Source organism: Mesocricetus auratus, unplaced genomic scaffold, assembly GCF_017639785.1.
Source record: "Mesocricetus auratus isolate SY011 unplaced genomic scaffold, BCM_Maur_2.0 Super-Scaffold_100006, whole genome shotgun sequence".
In the NCBI taxonomy this organism is placed as follows: Eukaryota; Metazoa; Chordata; class Mammalia; order Rodentia; family Cricetidae; genus Mesocricetus; species Mesocricetus auratus.
This window is the reverse complement of record NW_024429190.1, coordinates 55,636,462-55,659,435: the sequence shown is the minus strand read 5'-3', so window position 1 is coordinate 55,659,435 and position 22,974 is coordinate 55,636,462. Positions and strand designations below refer to the sequence as shown.

Here is a 22,974-nt window from a genome sequence, read left to right as displayed (position 1 = left end):
GGGAGTGACACTCGACTGTGTTCCAAGAAAAGGAAACTTGTACCTTCATGAACAAGTTGAGTCAGTGCTGACTCCTAATTCTAGCCCTTTGCTCACACATCTGCCACAGCATGAAACCGTATGTTCCTCTTTTCCCTGTCTTTAGACAAGCACTAGTCAACATGTAGCTATTGAAGAAACAGGTATGACTACAAATGCCAGGCTTTCCGAAGTAGAAGGAAAGCAAGAGACTTGATGCCAGCTCCAAAGTATATTATGTGTTATGTTTCAGACACTAAACAAAGGAAGTAAGATCTAGGAAATGCAGACTTTACTGTCTGAACTTTTCTAAAACGGGCAAAAATACAAGGTCTTACATGAGACAGATTGTTTCTCTGTCACATGATGGTCTAGAACACAGGTGCTACTGTGAGTCTCTAATAAACAGACAGAAAGGAGAGGGGCACAAGCTTTTGTTTAAATACACAGCTCAGATTTGTACAAAATTACTTCCTTTCAAATCCCATTAGCCAAAGGCAAGTCACATGATCAACTCTAGCTACAAAAGAAGGCTAGAAAGTGTGACCTTCTTCTTGCTAGCCAGAACCTATTACAATTTATTTACTACAATTTATTACTAGCCAGAGTTTATTACAATTAAAGACAAGAAAATGAATACTGGAGTTTATTATGTGTGGACTTCAAAAGAAGAATTCAAAAGGTTTCCATTTATAAATAGTAATAATTGGCCAGCCTGCTGAATAGAAAATCATGGAAATTTTATCATTTGAAATTTTCAGAGTCAGAGCTTCAAATTTAGCTAGTAAAACCTGGCCTCTAGAAATAACAGCACAGAAAGGCCATACCCCATACAGAACAATGTAGAAATAACAGCACAGAAGGGCCATACCCCATACAGAACAATGTAGAAATAACAGCACAGAAAGGCCATACCCCATACAGAACAATGTAGAAATAACAGCACAGAAGGGCCATACACCTCATAGAACAATATCAGGGCCATCTAGGAGGCTTCTCCTTAAGTATGAGCATGTTCCTGTTGTGGTGGCATGTGCTGGTGGGACATGCTGAAGAAGAAGCAGGAGGATCGCAAGTTTGAGACTAGCCTGGGCTGCACATCTTAGGGGCTGGAGAGATGACTCAGGGTTAAAAGCACTTGTTATTCTGACCTGTTCCACTCACAGCACCCACATGGTGCCTCACAACCATCCATAGCTCCGCTTCCAGGGGATGGAAAGCCCTCTTCTGACCTCCTCGGGCACTGGGCACACACGTAATGCAGACATACATTCAAGCAAAACCTCATATATGTAAAATAAAATAAATAATCCCTTTCTTAACTCCTAAATGTGAACATAGAGGTCTAATCATTCTTGTTCAGTAATTTCCAGTGATGAGCTAGGCACTTGATTATTTTAATCCCCAAGAAAAATTCGGATACACTGTCAGGACTTAGGACCGATATTAATAGAAAAATTTGAAGATAAACTTCACTTTTTGATGCTCTCCTAAAAGGTTAAGCAAGAAGTCTGTTTTGTTTGTTGTTTTTTGAGATAGGGTCTTGTTATGTAGCTCTGGCTGTACTGAAATTCTCTATGTAGAACAGGCTGATCTTGAACTCACAGAAATCCACTTGCCTCTACTTCCCGAGTGCTAGGACTAAAGGCACCACCACACAGGGCTAAGAAGGCTGAGTTTAAACAACAGAATATAGTTAGGCTTTTCTAAGAAGCCTTAATCAGAATGGCATTAAATTATGGAAGAAGTAAGGTTCAAGCTACATGACATTGCTTCACACTTGTCCTTTACTTGTAAGATGAAGGATTAACAGAAATAACTGCTTCCGGCACTCCAGGTTCCCACTTGTTGCTGGCTGGTTCTCTTTATTCCTTAGCACATGTTAAATAGATCATAATTAGAGTATAATATTTGATGATATACAGACTGAGAAAAGATAAACACAGGTAGCTCATGGAGGACCTTATAAACTACACCTGCAAAGCATCCTACTAAGGACTCTGTAGTTGATAAGGGCCCTGTGAGTACCCACCTAACCATGAGAAAATCATTCTCATTCCTTTCCCCCTCCCTCTCCCCCTCTCCCTCTTCCTTCTATTTTCTGTTTTCTTTTATTTAAATTCCATTTTTTCTAAGATAGGTATGTAACACTCCAATCATGGTCAAAATCGATCTTACAACTGGCTTTTTATTAAAGGTGTTTTGAAAGGCACTTTCCAATTCTTGGTCTTTTGTGAGATCAGAAATGAGCATTGCCAGGTGGAGTTCACCTCAAGCAGAGAGCAGCTGTGAAAGGCTGTGCCCTCTGAAATTCCCTGGGTTTCAGGACAGGAACTGTGGTCACAAAGAGACTTCACTCTGTGTGTATATGCGAGAGCTTGAGGATAATGAGGACACACGAGTACGTACATGTTTAATACGGAAAGGAACAAAACAAATGAGTTTGAAAGATGATGAAGAAACAGAAAAGAAAACAGTTCTCCTCAGAAAATAATTAGCTCTTTTGTCTGTAAGCCAAACAGCTTTGATAATTGAGGTTTTGGAGGCAAAACCTACATTATTTTTCTCGGCTTTCTCTGGTAACCTTCACCTTGCCGAGGCTATTAAATGCTGAGAGGGTAACTACTGTTTGTTCCTTGGATACAAAAGACATTTCCTCTCTCTGAGTGCTTCTGTGTTTCCACTAAGGCCAGTTCTTGACAGCCCTGTGTGGAGGGCATCCTGACAGACAGCATTCAAAGAGCTGAGAGCCCACGAGCTTGGGGACGGGATTATTATTATTTTCCCAGTTTCTTCTCTTTCCCACGTTATGTTTTGTTTAGGATAAAGTGCTCTGCATTTCCCAGCACACATTGAATGGAGGGAGGAAGAGAAGCAGAGCCAAGAGCAGGAAAGGGACAGGCAAGCAGACGCTAAATCAAGAGTGTGTGCTTCCCCTCTAAGAAGGTCTTGCTGTGGATTCCATTATTAACATTGACATTGGAAATACCTGAGAGTTCTTAATGTATGACTGCTGGTTCTTGATTAACAATAAGCCATGGAACTCATCGTGGGGTTTATTATGGAGGCATCTCTCTCTAATCAGTATCCAATGAGACCTCCATTCGAGTCACCTAGAAACCCTACCAAACTAGGAAAGGCGAGATAGTGTGTCTCTTCAGCTGCTGTGCTTCTGAGTCTTTCCTTCATTCTTAAAGGTCGTTGTGAGCATGCGTTCAACTCTGTATGTGGAAATGTAGCAGGCTTGTTTTTAAACTGTGTTTTTTAAGGGGGCTGGAAATTTAACTCAGTTGGTTCAGTAAAACTCAGATCCAATCTTCCCACTGCATAAGTCAGATGTGAGAGTGCACGCCTACCATCCCAGCACCTGGGAGATGCAAGCAGAAGAGTTCAAGAGCAGCTTGGGCTACAAGAGGTCTTGTCTCAAACAAATGCTCGTAGGAGAGCTATAAGAAGGCACAGGGCACTCCTACCAGCAACGGAGGAGTGTTCCCCTTTCACCACATCCTCTCCAGCATAATTGCTGGTGGGAGTGCCAACTTGTTCAGCCACTTTGGAAATCAGTATGGAGATTCCTCAGAAAAATGGGAATCAACCTACCAAGAGACCCAGCAACTCCACTCTTAGGCACATATCCAAAAGATGCCCATTCATACAACAAGGATGTCTGTTCCACTATGTTCATAGCAGCATTATTTGTAATAGCCAGAACTTGGAAGCAACCTAGATGCCCCTCAGCCGAAGAGTGGATAGAGAAAATATGGCACATTTACACAATGGAGTACTATTCAGCAGAAAAAAACAATGGAATCCTGAGATTTGCAGGCAAATGGATGACACTAGAAGAAACCATCCTGAGTGAGGTAACACAGTCACAAAAAGAGAAACATGGCATGTACTCTCTCATATATGGATTTTAGACATAGATCTGGAGAGTGCCAGCCTACAATCCCATGGCCAGAGAGTCTGGGAAACAGAACCTTCATTCAGTGGCTGATGTAAGAAGAGGCAGACTCCCATGGCTAAGCACTGAGCTGAACTCAAGAAAGCCAGTAACAGAGAGGGAGGACTGATGACCAAAGGGATTAAGACTGGGCTGGTTTAACCCCCAGAAACAGTTGACCTGACAAAGGTTAACTCTTGAATCCCAGGCATCAGCCTGGGAATCCAGCATGGGACTGATCAAGACCCCCTGAATGTGGATGTCAGTGAGGAGGCCTAGGTAATCTATTGAGCCTTGGGCAGTAGATCAGTACTCATCCCGAGTATACACACGGACTTTGGACTCCCATCCAACAATGTGAGATGAACTCTCACCCTGAACTCTTGGGGGAGGGTCTGGATGAAATGACAGACTATGGACACTCCCATGGAGGGCCTCACCCTCCCTGGGGAAATGAGGGGATAATGGGGGTTGGGGGGAGGGCACGGGAGGAGGGGAGGGAAAGGGAGAGGGACCTGGAACTGACTTGTGAAGCAACCTTGTTTCTAATCTAAATTTAAACTTAAAAAAGATTAAAAATAGAAGACACAGGGCAGTGTACACAGAGCTTCCTCCTGAGCTTGCAACATCCCGCCGACCTGATTTGACTGTGTGTCTACAGCAAGTGACTTAGCTCCATGACCCTACAACACAGAGGTACAGGAGTGCCTGTTTGAGGAAAAGACAGGGAGACTCTGTTCTTCCACGGGACAACTCAGACCTATTGAGCCAGCTCTCTATGAAGCTGGGGTGGGGGAACAGAGAGCAAGCCTCTGGGGCTATGAGGATTGGTTTCTCTACTACATAGGAGATGGGAGGATCTAAGACAGAGCGGCAAAGAGTACAACCCATTACACGTAGGTAAAGCTTTGCGTTTGTCCATGAAATTTGTATTTGAATTGTGAGCTTCCGTGCACATGTGTCAAGCGGTGAAATAAAATGTTTCTGAGGCTTCAGTCAATGGATATGAAAGGCAAGAGCCTAGATTAGAATCTCCCCCCCACACACACACACACTCTATTCCCTCTTCATCCCTCCTTCCTTCCAGGCCCACTCATATGCTTTTATACAAGAAGACCAATATAGGAGATTTGTCAATTATAAAAAGGTCTCTTTTTTCATATTTGATGCAAGCTTTAATTAAATACTGGCCAGGTAGATGGACTCTGGCCAGGTCTATACTTAGATTCCCAGGAAATGGCCCCAAGCCACATTTTGCAGAGTCTTCAGAAAGCACAGCCCATAATTCCCTACATTTCCCATGAGGTCCAATCATGGACAAACATACATCCTGATGTACTTCCTGTCTGTATGCCTCCTGCCCATATGTGATCAATGTAGATGGGTAAAAAAAAAACTTGTTTAGAGGAGTAAAAACGTGTGACTTCTTATTGTCCACAAACAATAGACTCCAGCATTTCAGGAACTATCTGTTCTTGGACAAAGGGCTTGCATATCAGAGCCTTTTTTGTTTCATGAATTTCCTTGCACAGTAATTACAACTTAAAATGTAACCTGGATCTCACATCCTCCCCCTTCCCCCTTTGAGTTGTATCCTAAGTCAAATCCTTGACTCTGTAATGGGTACCTGTTTATATTAGAATGGTACCCAGATAGGAATTATCACTTAGTTAAGGCATCAAGGAAGCAAGAGCCAACAGCCATCAGCAGAAGCAGAAGGGCCAAAGGCCCTGTGAGTAACATCAGAGTTACTATCTAGATGGAAGCTGGAAATGAGAGTAGGGATCAGTTATTTACTTATCCCCTTTTATGCAACAATTTTTCTTAGTGCAGCCAGGTTATTTCTAATGATTCCTGAGTGATTTGTACAGAAACAACAATTTTCTCTTAAATGTATACAGTAACCTTTGTTTTACATAGAGTAAATTGAGTGCCCTGGCATAATGCAGAAATATTTCAGTTAATGAATCTACCTATTGATAGATCTGGGCCTATTTGGTTTAACAGGTACTTGTCCTATATGCAAATAGGTTCTATAAGTAGTTTTGTCCCACATTCGAGGGACTATCCTTTTGATCTGACATTCCAGCCTGTTGGGGAACAACAACTTCCTGTTGAAACTAGGATATTGTTGCAGGGCCAGGAGCGGGCGGGGGCTGAAATGCTATTCAAAGGCAAGGAGGGAATTCAGGTAATGGGGTATTCATCAGAAGCATCTGGTTTGCTGACCCAGCTGAAGAGACAGGGAGCAATCACACTAATTGGTCTGGTCCACATCAGCTTTCAACAAGTCCAGGTCAGGCATTTGTATGGAGCAGGTTGAAGTCAGCAGCTGATATTTGGATGTTCCTGTCAGCCAAGTGGAAATCTTCTCTAGGAAAAGTGGGACCATCAACTCTCCGGCGTCTTCCTTGTCCACAGTTTGGGTTGGGTCTTGGCAGCAGGTGAAGCGCTGGGGGAGTCTCACCTCACCCAGTGGTTTGTGTTACGACAATCCTGGTGGAGTCATCAGGGTGGCCAGTCTTCTAGGAGCTGGGGGTCTCTGTGATAGTAAGAGTTACAGTGGTTCAGTTCATTGTCATCATGATGGGGAATATGGCAGTGTGCAAAGCAGACATCGTACAGGCAAGGTAGCTGAGAGTCCCACATCTTGCAGGCAACAGGAAGTTGACTGTTTATAAACAGGTCTATATAAATTCATGAACATGTTAGTGCATACTAAGCATAGAAAATTCCCATGAAGCCAAGCTATGAAGCATAGCTATCCACTGACAGTCATGGAACTAAAGAGGACTGGGGACACTTCTTAGGCCACGTGCCTTCTCAACACCTTCTCTACTGGTCTCAGCAAAGAGCAAGTTCCTGCCTCTCAGAAGCTGAGCTCCCCTTGAGGTCACACCCCTGAACCCCCTGAATGATGTTGAACAGGAACCAAGCACCAACTAAGCATCACGCAGTGTGTTTCACACATTTCATCTTAGCTGATTTCAGCAGTCACATCGGTCTACCATTTCCACTGGACGTACTGTAAAGCAGAGACTGTAAAGTGATGTAACTTACTCTAGGTTTTATGCCAGATCCATAAGAGAAAGAAAACCTCCTGAGAGGCTCTCTCCACCACACAGCTGATCTTAGTCCAGCATCTGTATGCTCCAATGGTGTGCCAAAGACCATGGGAAGAACTCTGGTCTCCATGCCTGCAGAAGAGAGAAGGATATTGTCCAAAAGAGAAGGTCAGAGTCTGAAACTGAGATGATTGTCCAGCCGAAAGGCAAAGGGCACAGCCCTGCAGGATGCACTCTCCCACAGACACGGATTTAGATTCTAGCTACTGCAAGGAGGAAGCACAGTCTTAGACACTCTGCTTTCATATACTGATGACAATAATCAGAGAAGGACCCAGTGGAGAGTCTTCGGGACTCCAGAGCTAGGGGAATGAGGATCTCTATCCCTCTCTAAAAACAAGGGAGGGAGTTAGATGTTTAGTTTTCACAGATGAGACCTGGATTGAATTCTACAGCATCTGCCGAACAGAAGCTCCCCATTAAACCCACTCTGGGTTCCCCATTCCTACTGTTAGGACAAAACTGTGTGCTCTGTACCCATGAGGAATTTTCTGCCTGTCACTGCCTTCTGCTTGAATTGACAACTTAGCATCCATGTGCTTCAGTTTCCTCATCAAAAGAAAAAAACAAATGAAAACAATAACCATTTTGTGTGATTTACCCCTCCCCAAGATTATATAGTCCTTGACACAGGCTCCTGTTAATGCCTCCTGTAGGGTAGTGATGTGGTTGCTACATGTGGCTGTATTTTTGCTCCCAAATATTCCTCTTCCTTAAATAAATCACTTTGAAGTTAGATACCATTGGACACAAATGATGGAGTTGACCCCACAGCACAAATGTACTAAGAACCTCGTTTGAGGACTTTAGCTCAATCTTTATCTCAGGCTTCAAGCTGTTCCCAGTACTTCACTCCCCTCTCCTACCACTGCAAGTCTGATTCCTTGAGGTAAGACTTCAAGAGCCTTCCTTGTGAATACTTGAAGCACTACAGGGCTCACTCCAGGACAGTATGAATCTAAATAATTCATGAGAGTTGTGCTTGCAATTGACAAGGACAAGGAAAATTGCATAAGAGTCGCTTAGTCCTCACATGCCTTTATGTGGGCTGTGATAACACAAGCAGCTGGCAGAGAATTCTGTAATGAAAACAAGAGCAAAACAAAGTTTAAAAAACTCCAGGAAAAGATATTTAATGGACAGTTATGCCCAAAGGGGTTGCAGAAGTAATAGGTACCAGGACAATAAAAATAGGTGATGTTCTCCACTTATTTAGTCTGGTCTGGATGTGGACCCATTTCCTCTGATTTGATTTGAGGTTCAGGCCATTTTCATGTTCAGGGTGTATGCTGAACAGAGAGTAGCTTTCTGCACATAGAAGCCAGAAGGGTTTTTCAGTGCCGCTGATATGAGTGCTGATGAGTGCTTGCTGCCATGATGTGGTAAAGGCAGTCATAATTTCCCTAATGCCATTGGAAAGCATTGTACTACACAGATAAGGGCCATGCAACCTCACTGGGTCAGTGCAGAAGACCAGAGAGGTTCCAATGACCCTTGTCCCCCTTAAATGCCTCATATGGGCATAGTAAAGAAAACAAATCTGTGTCAGAAGGACAGCATGCTATGTAAGCCAGCTGCCCCTCCATGTAACCTATCTGGACTGCCAAAACTTAGAGATTGTTAAATCATAAGCCCATTGCCTGCCCCCACCCCACTCCACCCAGTGTGTGTGTGTGTGTGTGTGTGTGTGTGTGTGTGTATGCGCGTGAGCGCGCGCACGTCTCTCTCTGTCTGTCTGTCTGTCTTCCTGCCTGCCTGCCTGTCTGTGTGATTCATATGTGTGGAGGCCAGAGGTCCACATGTTGGGAGTCTTCCTCAATTGTTCCCCACCTTATGCCATGCCCAGGATGTTACATGGATTCTGGAAGTCCAAGCACCACACTTGAGTATAGCAACCACTTTACCAACTGAGTCATCCTCCCGGCCCCCATTGCCTACTTCAACTTTATTTCAAATGCTACATTTTCTTGTCTCCAAACACAGTGTTTCTGCCTTTCTTTACCCAAAGCTACATTCCCTCCATTTTCATCAAGCAAACACCTCTCCATCCATTAAAGTTCAAGCCAAGTGGCATCTTTTAATGAAGGCTTTATTGGAATCTTCCTCTCCAAACTCATGTAATCATCCTGAGGAAATTCTAATAATACCTGTTTTAACACGCTAATAATCACCCGTGCCTTGCCTGCAATCATTTTTCTCAGGCTTTTTTTTTTCATCGGTTCTTACTTTCCTTCTAGCCTATGAAGAGCCTTTCTAAGACAGAGACTGTGTCTCAAGCCTCTTTCCACCTCTTATAATAATGGGGCAGTGATCCTGCTAGAAGATACTCAATAAAGATAGCTCAATTTATCAATAACGCATTCCCTCTGCCCCTTCGGACTTGCTATTCATCTTTGTATCATTCCTGTCCTTCCTCTCTCACCCCGGCTACCCCGGCTCACAGGAGTCAACACAAAGTGACCTCAAATCTCCCTTGAAAATACCAGCAGATCAGAGGTTAGAAATCTGACACTTTGTTTGCAAAAGGTTGCCACCTTTCTGTCTCCTTAGGAGTTACGGGATTGGGAATCTCAAAAGCATCATCTATAATGTTTGAGTCTGAGGTTAAGTGAACTCCTCAAGGTCACATATCAAGTAAGAGTGGACATGGAACTGAAAATCTGAGATGACGGTGAGCTAGCTCTTGTGTTGATCAATCTCCCATTATAGGGAATGTTAAAGTCTTTTTCTTTGAGAGGTCTTGGGTTGATTTATTCTAGAGATGTAACATTTTTTAAAGTATAAGCCTAAAATATTAATCTCTTCAAACAGTAGTAACGTTTATAAGAAACCTCATATTGACTTAAACACCTTCTACCTGTGGTAACAACGTTTCAAAGAGGAGTGGATCAGATTTCAATGCACACAAAACTTGCCTTTCTCATGACAAAAACTCTCCGGATTCTGTTAGTGCTATCACAGACATCCTTAGGAAAAAAAAAAAAAAACCGGAGTTCAAGAAAAAAAATGTTTTGTGGATGGATTTTATTCTCAGTAGAACTCAAACCACAAGGCAAAGTCATAGATGAATAATGCTTCAAATGAACTGAAAGTAATGAATCAATAACATGACTGCAAACCTGGGGAACGAATCGGAGTTTTGAAAAATCTTCACAGAGGCTGTTCTTCCGGGGAGCCATCTCAGCATCTAAATGTATTTATTATGGGTTCGCTGCAATTTCTATGGAGTAGAAACTAAGCAAGACCCTTCCAGCTCAGTTTCATTTTTCATGTGGCAGGCTATACTCCCCTATTCCCTAGTTAAAGCCAACTGAAAGTGTATCTTCTGCAGCGTAAATTAAGAGATTTTTATACCCTATGATTTTCTGATATTTACACCATTCCTAAACTACAAAGTCATGATGATCTTATGCTTCAGGGAATTTATTTACTAAGTTGGGGTTCTTTGTGATGCCTTGAGACATGCCTCACTCTCCTCAAGGTGATTGCCATGCAGGTGAGGATGACACAGCACCTCACTTCTGCCATTTTATGAGGTTCAATACCAAATGCCGACTATTGCATTTGCTTTTAATGAAAGCCATTGGAACTTCTTAACCCAAGCTCCCATAGGCCTACACAGCCAAAGAGAAGTGAAAGCCCCCTCTATTATGGGGTAAATTCAAAAGCCTGTCTACACAAAGTCAAAGAGAGTGAGATAAAGGCGAGTTTATCTTTTCAGATCTCTTCAGATAATGAGAGGTCGTGCAAACACTCTCCCCATTTTGAAATAGATGAAATTCGATGATGAAATCGTGTAGCTATCTTCAATGTCAGCATGAAGAGATGTAAATGCTGGTTGAAACAGGCATTGTTCCCACAAAGTAGGTTTACTTATCCTGAAAAATATATATGTCATCTTTTAAGATTGGTTTCAGGAGCAAACCCTGTCAAATCCTTGATGTTTTCAAGGTGGGCTGGTTCTTGGTGGGTAAAAACACACCAGGCATTCCTCAAGACTCCCACTACATGGTGCTTGTATCCTAGTGTAAAGCCCCTCCCTTGACTGAGGGGAAGGGTAGGTCTACAAGACTAAATCACAAAATCAGCCATCTTTCTGCTCAACTCTTGTTCTTGTTGGTTTTGAGGGAGCAAACAGTCACCCTGGGAAGCCTGAAAATCAAGGAGCCAAAGGCAGACTGCAACTCATAGGCCATGCTTGACAAAAGCAAGCTGTAGTATGATAAATAAAAGACTAGGAGACAGATACCATGGTTCAAGCTTCAAGCTGAAGATCAGAAAAGCAAAGCAGCCAAGTCAGTAGATCTTACCTCTATGAAGCTGAAATGGCAATCCTGCCTCCACAAATCCTCAGAGGCGAAAGGCTCTGAATTCCTGTCTCCTCCTCTTTATATTCCTTTCTCTGCCCAGCCCTATCCTCCTGTCTCCATCTCCCTAGTGCTGGGATTGAAGGCATGTGATCCCAAGTGCTGAGATCACCTTTGTGTGAGCTGTTTCTTTTAGGACTGGATCAATTTCGTGTAGTCAGTGTGGCCTTGAACTAAAAGAGATCTGTCTACCTCTTACTCCTCAATCCTGGGATTAAAGGTGTGTGTGCCTGGCTTCTATGGCTAACTAGTATGACTGTTTTGCTATTTTGATCTCCAGTGGCTTTAATAAATCATAAACAATATATCATCACAACAAGCTGGCAGGCAGTCGTCTCTATAAAGGTCTGAAAAATGTTCTCAACAACTGTAGGAGCACTAAGCATTCCAATGAGGCCCAGACCTTAAAGATAACCTAACTAAGCCAAGTGCAGACTCCTGACCCACAGGAACTGATATAGGAATCATGAGAGTTTTTCAATGATATTCAGGGTCATGTTTATTGTGTAGTTATCCTCGTTAAGGTCAGGACTCCAACAACCCAAAGACCTCTCTCTGAAGCACACATCTCAAAGTTTCTACCACCTCCAGTAGCACCAAATCTGAGGGTCAAACCCTAAACACAGTCTTTGGGTGACACTTATATCCAAACTAAAGTCCATTCCCTCTCTAAAGGGAAAGAGATTAAAATATTTTCCTCAAATAAAGCTAATCTATAGAAACTGCACAGTTAACCTCAGTTTTATAAAGCATAGTCACACTCATAACCTCATTTAATACAAATAGTAACTCTACAAGACAGCTGTTGGAGTCCAGCTAGGGACTGAGACAGAGACGCACTCTATAAAAGCCCAGAATGGCTTTGAACTCATAACCCTCCTACCTCAGCTTCCCCAGTGCTGAGATTACAGGTACAAACACCACACTCAGGCCAGAAAAGTAGCTATTCTAATGACCAAATTCACAGACGAAGAGGCTGGGCTTTAAGAGTGTCCAAACTAGTCATGACGATGACCAGCTGGAAGCCTGAGTTTCTCAGGTGCCCTGTCTACTGCTCTTTCTCAGTTGTTACTCTGCAGTCCCCGGCTGGCTCTGCCATGTGACTATCTGAAAGCCTGAATGAAAGGAACTCTGAAACTATTGTGAATGACTTCATCATCACCAAGACACTGCGCACACACTCACGGGCCCCACGGTGAAAGACAACGCTCATCTTCATGCAATATTTCCAAGCTCATACAACTGCTGTTTAGATCACTCTGCAGTCAGACCTCATAGGCAGATACAGACCTAAGACATGGCATAGAAAGTACATAAACTTTGTGAAACTTCATTTCCCAAACCATAAAACAGTGTAACTGGAGATAGACGTTTCCAAAAGCATACCCGCCCCGTAGGACATTAGGAAGTGTGCAGGTGGAGGGGAATTTTTATCAAATCAAACAATTTCTCACAGTCTCAGGCATTCTAGGTGGTCCCCAGTCATCAACACATGAGAGCCCCAGAAAAATATGATATTCTGCCAACCCCAGGGATGTCCAAACTTTTAACCACATATGCATTTTTTTCTGGAAACACTTTTTAATGTCTGCTGTGGCTCTAATTTCTACTTGGTAAATTCCACGAATTTGCCTCAAGGTTAATTTTCATTTCACAGGAGGCTAAAAATTAAGTTTGACCTATAAAGTAAGTTAGAGGTAGTTTGTTTAAATTATACAGAACATGAAAGGCCACTGCACATGGCCCCAAGAGCACATGTTTTTTCTCTATATTTCTAATCCATCCATTTTACCTGTCCATTATCTCCTTGTTCTTCTCCAGGCACCTTGAGTAGATGATTTTGATGAATCTGAGAATGTAAAAGAACATTTTGAGACAATCAACCGATTTCCAAAACACCTCTTCAGGGTGGTTCCATGAACCAGCCTGCCTCCTGCAACCACACACTCGCTACAAAAGGAGAGAAAAGGGCAAACGCATTAAGTTTCTATTATACAAGTAGTCTCTGACGTTTCCCCCATGTTGCTCCCTTATTTCGGCTAAATAACCATGTTCAAAGGGTATATTAATCCCATTGACCTTTGCAGAGCTTTGTGAGGGATCTTGATGTTTTCATTTTTTCCCTTTTTTCCATATTACAGTTTTTGGTAGAGTTTCCTCCAGTTAGTTTTGCGGTCTGTAAAGAGGAGACAATAAAGGAAGCTTAATGATTCAGTTCATTTTCCCTTTATCAAGTCGCTGCCTACACAGCTAACTCATTAGTACCAGAGAGAACAAAAAAGCCTTTAGGAAAATTGTGGGGGCTACTTCCAAGCAGTTCTTTTGAACTGTGAGTCATCCTGATGCCAGCTCCAACTTTAGACAAAACATTTAACTGTTATGTTAGGCTTTGGGTTTTGTTTTGATTTTGCCTAGAGTGGGTGTCTATTTGGGACATTGTTTTGTTTCTTTTGTTTGTTTGTTTCCTGTCTTTATTTTTGCTTTACTCTTTTGAAACTGCATCTCATGTCACCCAGGCTATATAACCAAGGATGGCCCCAAGTGTTGCAATCACAGGTGTATGATGTGATGTCCAACTCACAAAGCAGACTTATGAGAGTGCAACCTCACATACATGTTGAGAGGAACACGTGAGACAATGCATGCAAAGTGTCACTGGATCCACTTATTTAAAAAACACCCCTATAGGGATGGGATGGGGGATCAGTGGGGAGCATGGGAGGATGGGAGGGAGAGGGAACTGGAATTGATATGTAAAATAAGATTGTTTCTGATTTAAATTTAAAAAAGAATTAAAAAAAAGACACCCTTGTACCTGGAACTCTGCTTTCTGATGTGATGTCATACCTAGTTGCTGTAAAAAAAATACATAGTATCTTCTAACATTTAAATTTCTACAAATAAAGGAAGGGAAGAGTCATCTGCCCAAGATTCCCCAACATATCAGAGGAGAAGCAGGAATTTGAAGAAAGGGCTGAGAATGTTCTAGAACATGAAGGTAATAGAAGTGTGATCTGGTTGCACACTCTTTGTTTCATCACTGCAAGGAGTCCATGGAGCTGCATAGCATTGATGTAGGACGTGGGATGCTACTGAGGCAGAGGTCTTTGGGAAACACTGTAAGGAGACCCCTGCGCTTGCCACAGACCAAACTACTGAAAAGCAGTATGGAAACTGTAGTGGTTGGAATGCTGTGGTATATTTGAATGCTTGATCCCTAGTTGGTGGCATTGTTTGGGGAAAGTTAGGAGGTGTGATCTTATTGGAGGGGGTGTGCCACTGGGGGTGGGCTTTGAGGTTTCAAAGACACATGACATTCTAGTTGACTACCTGCCCCCCCCTCTGCTTCACGGCTGTAGTCTCAACACGTAAGCTCTCAGCTATGGCTCCAGCACCATGCCTGCCTGCGTGCCCACCCCAGGCCATGCTCCCCACCATGATATTCTCAGACTCTGCTACTCCGTAGGACCGAGAGCCTCAGACTAAATGCTTTCTCTTACAAGTTGCTTTTGTCATGGTGTTTTGCCATGGCAGCAAAAAAAGGAAGACTGAAACCCTCTCCTTTCTCTAACACACCTATCATTTAAAACACAGCATAGGTGTGCTAGAGAAATTGCTACCAGAAAGAACCCTTTTAACACATTTTTCAACGCAAATGAAAATCCTTTAATTCATTTTTGTGAGAAGCAGGCATATCCACCCTTTTAACATTGTGATACAACCTTGTCTACTTCAAGGGTCACACTCAAGAACCATACAATCAAGAAAATTCACCACAAAAAAACAAACCAAAAAATTTCAGTATTGTAAGTAAGCTTATGATTTTGTATTGGACCCCATTCAGAACTATTGTGGGTCACACGCAGCCCACAGATAAATGGTTGGGCACGTCTAAGAGGGTTGATAGGATTGGCGTTTCTGAGACTGGGTCTCATTAAGTAGCTCAGACTGTCCTCAAATTAAAGAGCCTCCTGCCTCGGGCTCCCAAGTACTGGGAAAATAATCTACCACATCCAACAACAATCCCACTCTAGATGAATATATATTTTTAAATCACACCCAGTACTTATGAAGATCCCAGCCTGTGTTCGGCTCTAGGCCAAAGGTTTATGCTCAATATAACAAAAATCAGTAACGTGACTATCCCCATTTTATGGAGAAAATGTAGTTCCAAGGGGATGACTGACTTTCCCAAAGTCACATAGCTGAAAAGAAGGAAAGCTAAAAGACAAACCTAAATTTACCTCATCCAAGAGCCTAAGTTCTTCTCCGCTGTTATCAAGTGACCATGGAAATGCAGGCGAAGGCCCACTTGGGGTTCAGGGTCTCACTCTGTTCTGTGGCCCTGCCCCCACTTAGCTACTGACCCTGGTATCCAGACATAAAGACCAACAAGACTGCTGCTCTCAGAAGCCCAGACTGTGTGCAGTATTGGGGTGAGAGACAAGCCGGAGCAGGAGGAACTGGTCGAGAGGAGGATCGGAGCTGTCCCACTTGGGGACGGTTGGAAGGAGTGGGCAGCTTGGGACTGAAGAGAAGCATTCAAGAAAACAATGCTAGCTCACTCCCTGTTCGGCTCAGCGGTCTCCTTGATAACAGTCAGATTGCTAGAAGCAGCGGGGAACTGTACATTCAGCAACAGACACATCTTTTAAAATATGTGAAGAAACAGAATGTGGTCTGAAGCAGACCGTTTGTTAACCGACGACAAAACAGACCTGTTTTACACGAACTCCTAAAGTGGAAAAGCAGAAGGCCCGCCTTGAAAGAGGAAAGGTGGAGGGCGGGAGGGAAGGGACACGCGTCTCGTTCGTGCTTCAGTCCATGTACAGGAAAAGGACCCTGTGTGTTACACGGTCACACCACTGCCCAGAGAATCCTAAAGAGCACCCTGAGAGCAAACGCTCACCCATCGCCTCACACACCCCCACACCAGCTCTGGCCTCGGCCCCAGAGCAGCCTCCTGAAGCCACTTGGGAGTCCCTTTGTTTTCCTGGGGAGTGTACCTGCACAGCAGGTCTTTCCAGTGTCCAGGGCTGCCTCCTCGCTCTCAGAGGCAATGCCATCCCACGTGTTCCTGTTCCCTGCCTACCCACAAGTCCTACCTGCCCTCTGCACACTGCACTCTGCACACGGTCCCCCTTCACTGGCCCTCGAGGGGGCGCTCTAAGCCCACTGCTGACTTGGGGAGTTTACATTTACTCTTATCTGTTGTGGGATGCTCTTCAGTCAGATACTCCACGGGAGAACTGTCTCCCAAGGAGGGCTTCCTCATCTCGGCAGCTGAAGTTTCGAGTGTCTGTCCCTGGCATCCTCTTTCTTTCTTCCTTGTCCTCTTTATTCTCTTCATTTTGCTGGCCTCTGTCCTCATTCTCTCTTCTGTTGGAATCATGCCTCAAGATCACAAGGATTTCTGTCTGTTGTACTTACTGCTGTCTCTCCAGAGCCCAAACAATATGGGGACATAGTCTGGTCTTCACAGCGAGCTCTAGGACAGCCAGGCCTACACAGGAAAAAAAATATAAATAAATAAATAGATGCTCAACCAAGGGCATAATTCAGTCACTAAAGTGCTTACTATTAAGCGTGAGGACCTCAGTTGGATCCCCATCAACCACATAAAAACCCAGCATGGTGACACACTTACAGTCCCAGCACTGTGGAGGAAGAGACAGGTTGAATCCCTAAGGCTTGCTACCCAACCAGACCAGCCTAGTTGGTGATCTCCAGGTTCCAGTGAGAGACCCTGTCTTAAAAACAAAACAGACTGCTCCTAAGGAATGACACTCAAAATTGATCCTCTGGCCTCCACATGCATGCCCATGAGCCTGCAAACACATGAGCATAATACACTAATCTCCCCGAGTGCACACACACACATATACACACAATGTACCCACACATACAAACACACACATTCACACATACACAAGCCACATATACACACACTCCGTACACACACACACAAAACTAATACTTGAATTTCTTTTTCCTCAACATAAAAGACTTCCTACAGAGTTGTCTACAGATGAAATGGAATACCTGAGGGGGTGGTGAGCTCTCTGTACCTTAAATAGCCAGGCAGAGGCAGGCTGACCTTTTTAATAGAGATACTGAAAAGACTGGATACTTGATCAGACAAGATATTAGGCCAGCCTTGCACCAACCCTGCCAGAGTTCTGAGATGCCCTACGAGGACACTAACCAGAATTCTGAGACTCTAGGCCCAGAAAGGCCAGTCAAGAAACCAGGGATGGCAGATCCAGTCTCACAGGCATGCAGAAGTGCGACACTGTTAGCTTGGGTTTGGGAAAAACACTTTCGTTTGATTTTCATTTCCAGGGTAACCCCCACCAGTGTATTTGGAATGTTATCTCCTGAATACAAAAACCATTAAAAAAAAAGCAGCACATATATAACTGCAAATGAGAAATTTCAGAACAAGCTAGTGCTATCAAATAACTGTATCATCTGGAAAGAATTCATAGTCTCATGTAATTTATATTCTTGTTCTTTGCTCTTTTGTGTGTGTAGGGTTTTTTTGTTGGTTGGTTGGTTGGTTGCTTGCTTGCTTGGTTTTGTTTTGTTTTTTGTATTAAAAAGACTGCTTAAAATTAGTTCAACTCTTCCCTCTGGGATAGGTTTTAAAACAAACACATGGGCAAATTGATTATAAACAGGAAGAGAATGAGTGATAGCTGTGACTTCAGGAGAGTCTCCTGATTTATACATGTAAGAAGCCTGAAATGCTTGTGGGGAAGGATCAATGTTCCAAGGCCAAGGCAATTAGAGATGCCAGGGAAGAAAATGCTGACCAAGGGTTTGGGGGAGTTTTGTTTGTTTTTGTTTCTCACAGTAATGAGAAAATTGCTGGAGCCAAGGGCAGGGAATGAATGTTTACAGTCACTAAGGGTGGGCTGAAGGGCTGAGACTGGGGCTCCTGGCTGTGGGAGCAGACAAGAGGAACCATTCGGAGCAGAGGTCTGCGAAGAAGACCCTGCCTCTGGCCCTCCTGAGCTCAGAAGGTAGGGACATTCGATGATGACACTTCTACTGGAAACAATGAGAGGTTCCTCCCAGGACTTTAATAGAAATCACTCTTCCTAGACAAGGGGTTTTCAGTCTGAGGCTTGTCAGGGATCACTCACTGTCCCCTGACCACAAGTGTGGTCTGTTTCTGGAAACAGGTAGATAGGCACAAGGGAAGCAGGTATGTGTGCACTTAGCATTTGCCTAGTGGGGAATCCCCTAACACCCAGCTGAACAGATGCTCTCTATGGCCACTGGTCCTCTGGGGTCTCTTTCAGGGTCCCTGCCTGTGCTTTGTCCCCAACAGTGAAACTGCTCTCCGTTCTCCAAAATCTGTGCCTTATTACGGAAAGCCGGCACAGTAATAAAGCCCTTGGTCATGTTCAGCCGCACACTGAGCCCCTCCCTCTGTGGCCTCACAAGCCAGTCGGTGCCTGAGATCTGGAGAGGCGGGAGCATAAAAAAGGTAGAGGACAAGATTGCTTGGTGCCATCGACACACAGCGTACATGGCGTTAAAAGAAGAGACTGAGAGGCTTAATTTACAAGGAATCTTGAATGACACAAAAAAGGGAGGATGCAGGAAGCAGGTAGGAAGAGGAAAGGAGGCAGGCTCGTTGCCCATGCAAGCCTGGCCAGAGTCAGTTGGGACAGCCAGGCTGTCTAGGATGCAATCTCTCGCCTCCTGTGCCCCACCCACAGGGTGCAGAGGGCACAGACAGAAACTTGGTGGGATCCCAACGGACCCAGATTTTTTGATCCCACTTTGATGTCCGTCTCCCGCACTACTCAACACTTAGAAAACGATTCTCAGAAAACACAAGATTAAAATGCTACAGCAAATGCCTGCTTTCCTACGGAAAAACAAGATTCTTGCATGGATCTGTGAGCAGCTTTTCTTCAGAGAGAAATTTCCAGAAGGCAACAATTAAGGAGAAATTTTAGAAGTGGGTACAGATTGTAAGAAAAAGGCCCAACCCCAGAAAAGCAAGAACCATGGATGTTCAGAACCCCAACAAAAGGAATCCAGTGGATTCTGTCTTGGAGCTGGCTGCCACGCTTCTTCTGTCACAGACCTTAGACTCACCTGAGTGTGACCTGCAGGCCCAAGAGAAAGGCCTTGGTTAAGGCACACCTCAGGCTGTGGTTTGGATGTGGCTTGAATGCATCCCCAAGTTTCTGAGCTCCAGCCTACCTAACTCTCCCTCCCCCCCCTCCCGCCCCGCCCCAACCCAATGATGCCCACCATGGCCTTGGGACTTTATCAGTGAGAAGGCAGAAGGCAGACATTTGACCTTATGCCTCCAGAACCATGAGCCTAACTAACCTCCCTTCAGCAGTAACTAGCCAAGTCTTGAGTGTTGTGTTCTTGGCAAGAGAAGACAGACTCATATGCTCCTTATGGCTAGCAGAGCAATCCTGTGTACCTTGAAGGGTTTGGCTATTAGAGATCATAAAATAAGGACTTAGAAGAGAACTGGAGAGAGAAGCCACTCAAACGCCACTGGTTGTTGCTGTTTTTTAATAAAAAAAAAACATTTAAAGAGCATCCTTACTCTCCATGCAAGCCGCTTCTTTCTTACTCTTTCTGATATACTCCAATAACAGGGAAGTTACAAACTCAGTTCCCCTGGGGTTTGCTTCTCCTGTTGGTACATTGGGTCATCCTAGTTTAATCAGTCCTTTTAAAGAATCACCAGCCATTCTTCTGGCTGACATTTCAATCAGGTTTTCCCAAGAATCCCAAAGGAGAGGGGAAATGGGATTGCAATGAAAAAAAAAAAAGAAATCCACTCCTCTCTATGTGCCAGTAAATTATAACTCCACAGCTGCCTCCTAGAGAGAACAAAAGACACGTGGTGGAACATTTTTCTGCCTGTGAAGACTGACAAAGCAGTAGAAGCAGGTCCTTTGCCATATTGATGAGGAGTGGGGCGGGTGGGGTGGGGCATCCCAGAGGAGTGATGCCCTTGGGCTTACTCTCACACAGCACTGCAAGCATCATAGGACAGACAGGTTTGGGACAAGAGCAGGGAGAGGCCTCTCCATGTCACCTTACAGAGACAGGGGAGGAACACACGTGAGTGATTTACATGGAAGACTCTATCCAAATAATTCATTTAGAGCTCTGTGTTCTGGTGACACACAGCATTGTTGGTCACAGTGCTTCTCCTTCAAAACCCTTCTTAGCTTCTAGAAGTGCCTCAGGCCTCCTCTGCAACATCTTGACTTGTCTGAAAGATCTCTAGAATGAGTCTGTTCGGAGGACATGAGTCAGCCTGGAGGAGCCAGCATTGGCATGAGTCAGACTGCCTGTGTTCACATCTATGCGGTGTCCTTGGACAGATTAATCAGCCTCTAGAAGTCTACAGTCACCTTTTCTCTAAAACAAATGTCGACTGTACCTTCCAGTCAGGCTGTGTGGGATGAAAAACGGGTGTGGGGAGTTCAGCCCATGGCACCGTTTGCAGGACATGTTGAATGCACCCGGCGGTGGCAGGACGCTAAAGACGTGGGAGGAAAGAGCCAGGTGGAAGTGAGGCTGATCATGACATCCTGACTGCCCTTGCCAGCATCCAGCTCCTCCCTCTCCCCCACACTGTTCTTCCAGGTTGGAGCTGGAAACTATAGTAAATGAACTATTGCCACATGAATTGGGTTGCTGGGGCCTGTGTGATAAAGTCCGTAAAGTAGGTAGTTTCAACAGCAGCAGTGTGCAGCCCCGCAGTCGAGGAGGTGGGAAGGGTTGGCTCCTGCTGAAGGCTGTGGAGATGCATCTGGCCTGTGCCCTTTGCTGGCTTCTGGTGTCTATTGCCCTGCTTCTCGGCCTCTTTCGCATGACCTCTGACTCCATCCCCACGTGGCATTCTCGCTGTTTTAGTAAACCAAATCTCCCCTCTTCGCAAGGACAACAGCTACACTGGCTTCAAGCTGGGCTACATGACCTCATCTTAACTAATTATAAATGCAATGACTCAAAGAAGATCCACAGACATTTTGACATCTTCAAGGTATAAATTATAGGTAGGAGATGACAGAGTTCAGTTCAATCCACACCACCACTTTTTGGCCAAGTGTCCCAGGGCAAGCCACTTAACTTCTAGAAGCCTTCGTTCTCTAGGCTGAGTACAAGGATAAGAGCACAGCTCTCGGACAACCCATGCATCTCTTTGGGTCTTTGCCAATGTGGTTCTGAAAGTTTGAACTTCAACCCCCATCTAATTCACTCGCCCGTGCTACCGCTGGTGGGAAGTTCCAAAGAAGCAATAAGAGGAAAGAGATGTTGGATCAGTACCAGATATGATGTGGTATATAAGTATCCCAGTCCTCCACAATCTCTCAGGTAAAACAGCTCTGAGGCACGTGGTCTGCTACGATCCCCAGAGTCTTCGAGAAGCATAGGTGCCCACTCTTGGCTGCTTTCCCCACACTTTCACTGGGATGTCTTCATCCCCATCACATACACTACAGCTACTTGTCCTAAAATGCTAGTCTCTGTGTGGGTTTCCAGGACCCAGGGGAATGGCTGGCACCGGCTTTCTTTCAAGTGGAGGGGTTGTTTATTAGGGAAGGGGATGGAAAAAGGGGAAAGGGGGAGAGAGAGCCTGGCCTCCAGGGACAGAAGCAGAGGGAGAGAGGAAAGAGAGGCAGAGACAGACAGACAGAGAAAGGGAGAGAAAGAAAGAAAGAAAGAAAGAAAGAAAGAAAGAAAGAAAGAAAGAAAGAAAGAAAGAAAGAAAGAAAGAAAGAGGAAGGAAGGATGGGAGGTGGGCAGGGCCCTTTTAAAACAGAACGTAATGAATGTGCACAGGTGGTGCTCTTAGTGGCTGCAGCTGAGGGCACATCCTGTCAGAACCTCAAGGACAGACCAGTACAGATGTCTGAATACCAACATATAGGACCATCTAATAGAGCACGTGTAGTCTTTCCCAGAACAAGACCCTGAAGATTCTCATTGGGCCAATAACCATCAATTGCCAGTAGTTTCTCTGCTAGGGATGGGACTTGGAGATACCTTCCCCTTTTCATGCTGAGTTTTTAACTGATTTCATCTTTCATAAGCATGCAGTCATAGCCACTGTGATTTCCTGTGTGCAGTGGCCCTGTCATGCCCAGCAAGTACTGTCTTACTAAAGATGGCCACTACCTCTGACCCTTGAGCCTTGTGGGATGGGTGGGGAGTGACATAGACGTCCTACTTAGAACTGAGCACAACACGGTTACTTATTCTCAGCACATTGACTAGTCCTGGGTCTATCTAAGGAACAATTTATTTCTATGTCCATTTAGGATAATAGTATTAGGTTCTCTCTCAACTGTGACTTGGGGATCCATGGGATTTTGGCTCATTTAATCGTACCAAGCCTGTGTTCCATTTTGTGGAATACACCCTAAATCCAGTTTTAAAAACATAGTGGTTGGTCACTTTCATAACGTCTGTGCCCCTGCTGCACCAGTGGGCGTGTCTTCTCAGTCTCGGCGTTATTGCAGCT

General features: G+C 44.4%; 1 long non-coding RNA gene across 2 annotated transcripts; it reads right to left on the bottom strand.

Moving 5' to 3' along the window:
* Window positions 1-4,784: 4,784 nt before the first annotated feature.
* On the bottom strand, window positions 4,785-16,572 carry LOC121140856. Of its 2 annotated transcripts, XR_005877812.1 has the most exons (5): window positions 16,460-16,572; window positions 13,533-13,629; window positions 13,246-13,302; window positions 7,022-7,158; window positions 4,785-6,503 (listed from the first exon to the last, which is right to left on the bottom strand). It is a non-coding gene; the product is annotated as an uncharacterized LOC121140856 (long non-coding RNA). The 2 variants fall into 2 exon arrangements; XR_005877813.1 differs by lacking the exon at window positions 13,533-13,629 and having other exon boundaries at window positions 4,787-6,503; window positions 16,460-16,565.
* Between the last annotated feature and the right edge of the window lie 6,402 nt (window positions 16,573-22,974).